Source organism: Fukomys damarensis, unplaced genomic scaffold (genome assembly GCF_012274545.1).
Source record: "Fukomys damarensis isolate Sample0158 unplaced genomic scaffold, DMR_v1.0_HiC HiC_scaffold_17, whole genome shotgun sequence".
Lineage (NCBI taxonomy): Eukaryota > Metazoa > Chordata > Mammalia > Rodentia > Bathyergidae > Fukomys > Fukomys damarensis.
The window spans coordinates 29,651,340-29,657,339 of record NW_022900929.1 but is presented as its reverse complement, the minus strand read 5'-3'; the positions used below and the strand labels follow the sequence as shown (position 1 = coordinate 29,657,339).

Genomic DNA, 6,000 nt, shown 5'->3' with positions numbered 1-6,000 from the left:
GTTCAAAAGATACAGAGAGTCCTACTTTAAAAGTTTTTAATAGAATGTATTTCAATTAGTTTTACATTTACAGCAAAATTGAGCAGAATGTCTGAGGTCCCCTGGGCATTACAACCTCAGAACCAAAATTTCATAGAGCCCATACATGGCATTTGTCACAACAGGTGAACCTAACTTGTTCATCATAATTCCACAGGAAGCCATCATATCTGCTACCATGTCAAAAAATCTCAAAAGCAGTACATTATGAAAAAAATTTGAATACGAGAAACAACATATTGTGATTCATTTATAAGGGTATTCAGATAACACAAATCTTTGAAGATATAGATATTTAGATAGATAGATAGACAGATGTTGTTTTTTGTTTGTTTATCTGTTTGTTTGTTTTGAGACAGGGTCTCATTACGCTGTTGAGACTGACCTGGAACTCAATAAGTAGCTCAGGCTGGTCTCGGACTCACAGCGATCCTCCTGCCTCAGTGTCCCAAGTGCTGGGATTACAGGCGTGTGCCACCATGCCCAGTTTATATAGAGATGCAGAATGTAAAACTTGGTATTAACAGTAAATGAATCTAATAAGTCTTTATTGTTTAGAAAAATTCTAGTACTCACTATTGGTCATTACAGCATAATATGTTAAATACTGTAAAAGTCAGAATTGAGCAAATGAAATGGATGAATTTTACAATTTTTAAAATATAACTCTATAGGATATATAACTAGATAAAATTTGAGTTAATTGATCAATAGAACATTGTACCTTTCTCCGCATTATTTCTAAAGCTCCTCCATCTTTAAATCAAATTTTTGACACTGTAAACATGTCATTCATAAAAATGAAAGATCTGCTCTTTATGAAATATTACCATTTTGAACCTTTGCACTTTGACAGCCCTGCTATTTCTAACCTTACTAGACCTCAAGCATCTCTGAGATAGGACCCTTCTGGGAGCCACGTGCCTCTCTAGCCGCATGTGAATATCGCCAGGGAAAGAAAAATTTAAAAATAAGTCTGTATCCTTAACATGTGACTCTAATGACTGGAAAGGATTCAAATTTGACTGGAACTGTCAGTGCCTAATGGGAAAATGTTCAAGTTAGAATCCAAAGTGACATAGAATTTGTGTTCTGTTGGCTGCTGTTATAAATAACTCTGGGAAATTTCAGGGCTGAACAGTATGGAAACATCTTTCTACCTTGTGCAAAGTCAAAGCTGGTTCCTAGTTGATGGATGACTTATTCAGTTGTGTGTGTCCCACCAATCTGTGTTCAATTTCTTTTAAAATCTTGGAATCCATAAGCCTAGCTTGCAGAGAGGCTGAGGCAGGAAGAGCTCACACTATAGCTCCTCTTGAGGAACTTCGCAACTTAGGGAGATCCTGTACCAAAATTAAAAACCAAAGAGGCCAAGTTCAGTACAAAGGCCCTGAGTTTAAATTTCTGTACTCTTTCATTGGTAGTCCTTGATTGTGGGAGGGAGAAAAGGCAGATAGTTAACTATTTATATCCAACTTCATCCATAAAGGAAACTCAAACGCTCCATGCATAATGCGTCTGGAAGAATGGGTTACACTAATCGAGCAGAGGCAGCGCTGGCTGGTGAGTGTGCCCAGCCTAGACTTCTCCAGATCTCTGCACAGGAAAAAGTAAATTAACCCTGGAGTTCAGACTTGATTTTAGTGAGACATGAAGAATAATTTTACAACTCACTGAGTTCTAGGTGATATGAATGAGTTATAGACATTTATATTCTGTGTTTAGTATTGTCAAGATTCACAGTTGCAGAGAGAGTGGAGAGGGTTTATTTCATCTGGTGCTGTGTCCCAGAAGTCTCATCATGATGCACGACTGGGCTGGTCAGCTTCAAGGTACAGTACAAGTCATGCCAGTGGCTCAGTTCCTGGTCGGAGGTCCCGTGGCTTTCCGTCCTCGGTGAGTGTGGGCATCAGCTGCGGCACAGCCAAGCACCTCACTTCATCCTAAGGGTGTGGAGAAGGACAAGGCTGGAGAAGAGGTCCTGGGTCCCTTAGGGACATACCCAGTGCCTTCCCTACCCTTCCGTCCTCTAGTCCCCACCCCCTGAAAGTTCCCCTGGCCCCAGGACCTCTAAGAGTAGAAATCCAGCCTTCAGTACAAGGGGCTTGGGGGTCGTTTGAAGTTCAGTCTGCAGCAGCTGTACTGGAGAAGGCCCAGGTTCGGTCCAACCCAGCTACCTGTGGAAAACAAAATTGTGGCTGGGAATTATGGCTTTCATACAAATGAGGATTGTGTGTGGGAGAAAGAATACGTACTGTGACCAGGAGGAGCAGGTAACTCATTTTCATAACTGTGCCACTTTTGAGACTGTCATGTGGAAACCCCCGACCCCAAAAAAAAACTATTGTTTTATATTTTACTTTTCTGATTCAGCACACCTGGAAGCATTTATAATAAAGACTTCAAGGACAGCATTGACAATATATAGATTTCTTTTTTCAGTTCTAGTCCCAATTTAATAATTATCATGTATTTTTATGTTTTCTTGGACAAAATTATCTTTGTTGATATATTGATTAGATTTAGAAAACATTCAAAGATGTGAGTTTTTAAAAAGTTGGATAGGGCTTGAAAGAGCAATTGTGCAGGGAGGAGGAACTCAAATTGAACATAATTCAAAACAAGCTGTTTTTTCGCATCACCTGAAAATTTCAAAATGACCCATGTATACTAAAAGATAACAGGAAGGCAGAAGATGAGTGGGAAGATTAGAGAAGGGAAAAACACATCTTTATCTTCAGTCTCTCCCTCTAGAAATGCAAAGCGCTATAAATATGAGGAAATTCTACAGAATAACATTGATAAAAAGAAACCCTTATGTCATTGTTTCTAGGCAAACTTCACGTGCTGGGCTCTGAAACACAAGGAAGTCTTTCCCACAGCATCCGCAAGCCTTGGTGAGTCCCCAGAGCAGGCTCTGTCAGCAGAGCAGTGAGGGAAAGCTCCCCATGATACACACACTTGGGACTGTCTTCGTGTCCCAGTGCAGTGACATGGTGCTGGCTACCTCCTCTAATATCTTCCAGCAGAGCAAAACAGGCCCTGTTTCCAATCCCCTTTTAAGTTTATATTTTAAAGTAAGCCAATCACAGCGTCACCTCTGTCCATGTTGCTGCTCTTTCCCTATCTCTAATCTGCCCTGAAACAGAACTACTCTTTATAGCTATTGATTTTATCTGCAGACATCCCAGGAGTAAAACCCACTGGAACAAGACACAAATATCCAGGTTCCCATTTGCCAGTGGAAGACACAGTAATCCTTTATAAATAACTAATGTCTTTCCTTGTTTCACATAGTGTAGTACTTTTTTTACAGAATTTAAAAGCACTAATTTCTAGAGTAAAGGCAATAAATGCATGCTTTGCTATTCATTAAAAAGAAAAAGTATTGTGTACATGATCTGACACACTGCAATAAGAACAATTATAACAGCAACAAAGATTATTTTGGGTCTGACTCTGGGCTGGACAGTGGGCTTTGAGCTGCACACATTAGCTCACTGATGTTGGCCAACCAAAATCCTGTGAATTTCATGCTATTTCCACCCCGTGGAATTAATGAGGACACTGAGGTCAAGCTAACTTCCCAAGGTCATTTGTCTAGCAGCAGATGAACATAGATAGATAGATAGATAGATAGATAGATAGATAGATAGATAGATAGATAGATAGATAGGAACATTAAGTACATAGAGAGGTGTCTACCATACATGTTCATATTTACTACCGTCTTGGTCACTTTTTTCATTGCCAAGAAAAATGCCCCAAAGCCACAACTTGAAGGAAGAGAGATTTAAATTGGCTCCCTGTTTCAGAAGTCTGTTCAGCAGGCTCAGATGCAGAAACAGCCTGAGAAAAGGGCCTGGAGGAGGAGAGCTGCTCACCTCATGGCTGGGGGGAAGCAGGGAGAGAAGGGAGGTGCATGAGAGGGAGCCTCACCTTTCGGGTCCCACCCCAGGGAGTGCCTCTGCTGATTAGACCGTACCCCCTAACACGAAGTCAGCTGCCTCTCCCTCCATCTGACTCTGTCACATTCCAGAAGCCCTGACTGTGAGTGAGGCCCTCAGGAATGTTCTTGATCTAAAATGAAGCAACCCTACATGTCACACCTGTTAAGTGTATGTGGATTTTTATCTAAACTATAATTGTGTTCTTTTGTTTTACAGTGTGTTTGTGTTTTGATATCTGAGGGCTCCACTTCAATGAAACTTTGATTTACAGTCCTTGGCATAACTTAAATTCCTCTTCCTTAGTTTTCTCCAAGTTGTTTTCATTTGCTACCTGTCAGCTCTCACTTCCTTAGTTTACCTCTAGCCCTGAAGTCCATCTTAAGCATGAAGTCTACTTCCGGGCCCCTTCAGTACCATCTCAGGAGGATGCACATCTCTACTGCTTAAGTCCTGTCCATGTTCTCTGCTTTCCCTGTTCAGGGCCAACATGGTCTATCATAGTGCATGACTTGCAAAAGTGTCACTTAACACTATTTGATCAAATGCAGTGACATTGTTTCATCAAATATTCTCCCCAACACAGCCTAGCATGGTTCACTATAGAAAAAAAGCATCAACTTGAAAAATCAGTGGTAGATTATTTTTTATTTTATGAAAAAATTAAACAAAATTTTGTAACAATAAGAGAATAATCAACACAATCCTGGCTAAGTTCCTTAAATGTTTATCCTTTAAGCTCCTTATGTGTAAAATAGTGACACAATCAACTTCACAATGTTCTGTGTACTGTTGTTAAATAGTAATCCTCTCTGGGCATGGTGATGCACCCCTGTAATCCCAGTACTCCAGAGGCAAAGGCAGGAAGATCGCTGGGAGTGTGAGGCTAACCTGGGCTATATAGTGTGTTTATAGCCAGCCTGAACTACAAAGGGAGATCCTGCCTCAACAAACCAAAAGTAAGTAAATAAACAAATAAATAATTTTAAAATACAATAATTCTGAAAGTATGTTGTAAACCAAATAATATGAATATGTTTGCATTGTTATATAATCAAATTCATTTGCTTGTTTTGGGTATTCATTGCTGTGAAACAGTAGCACTGGCATCTTCTTACCCAGTATCAGTCCACTTCTCATATCAGCTGACTTTCCTACTTGGAGACACAATACCTGAAACCCACAATTTGAAGGAAGAAGTGGTTTATTTGACTCAAGGTTTCAGAAGAGTCAGATCATGTTCCCAGGCTCCAAGGCAGAAACACCATGGAAGGGCCTGGAAGAGCAAAGCTGCTTAGTTCACAGCAGCCAGCAAGCAAGAGGAGGAAATGTAGGTGTTAAAAAGGCAGAGGCCCAAACAGATGCCGAGGCCGCACCCTCACCTATGCCAATACCCCGGAGTGTCACCATCACTCCTCCAAGTGCATCCCCAGCCAATTAGACAGGCACTCCTCGCTCAGCACCACACCAGCTGGAATATTCTGTTCTAAATTAGAAGAAGGCATGGACACAAGACCAGAAAACATGGCCAGTGAGAAAGCGACACAACGACGAGGCGTGGCGGCTGCTGTACATGGCCTGTCCAGGGAAGGAGGCACCTAGAGAGGACCAGCATGCTCCTCCAGGCCGCAGGGATCTCAGCAGGTTACCTCTATAATTCCTGCCACAACTGACTGTGCTGCCCAAACTTCCCAATTTCCAGCATGAACCCATGGTCAGGCAAATAATGCTTCACTTCTGTTTTGTTAGAGATTATTAATTTCCAAATTGCTATGGTGCCAAGTTTAACACTTTTAAAGAAGTCCTGTGCATGCGTGCCTGTGTGTGTGTGTGTGTGTGTGTGTGTGTGTGTGCGTGCGCACGTGCCTGCGTGTGTGGTAATGGGGATTGAACTCAGAGTTTTTGCTCCGTTGCTAGGCAGGGCTACAATTTGTGATGCTCCTGCCTGGGCCCTCAGGCTGCAGGGATTACAGGGCTGCACTAGGACACTTGGTTCCACATGCTTGATCTTAAA

The 6,000-nt window shown here is 41.5% G+C and overlaps 1 long non-coding RNA gene across 2 annotated transcripts in view; it reads right to left on the bottom strand.

The window, feature by feature from the left end:
* Positions 1–769: 769 nt before the first annotated feature.
* Positions 770–6,000, bottom strand: part of LOC104862695 — a 61,673-nt gene continuing 56,442 nt past the window's right edge. For both annotated transcript variants that reach the window (XR_780403.2, XR_780402.2), the window contains 2 exons: positions 2,108–2,216; positions 770–1,982 (listed from right to left, as the gene is read on the bottom strand). This is a non-coding gene — a long non-coding RNA (uncharacterized LOC104862695). The remainder of the gene's footprint in view (positions 1,983–2,107; positions 2,217–6,000) is intronic.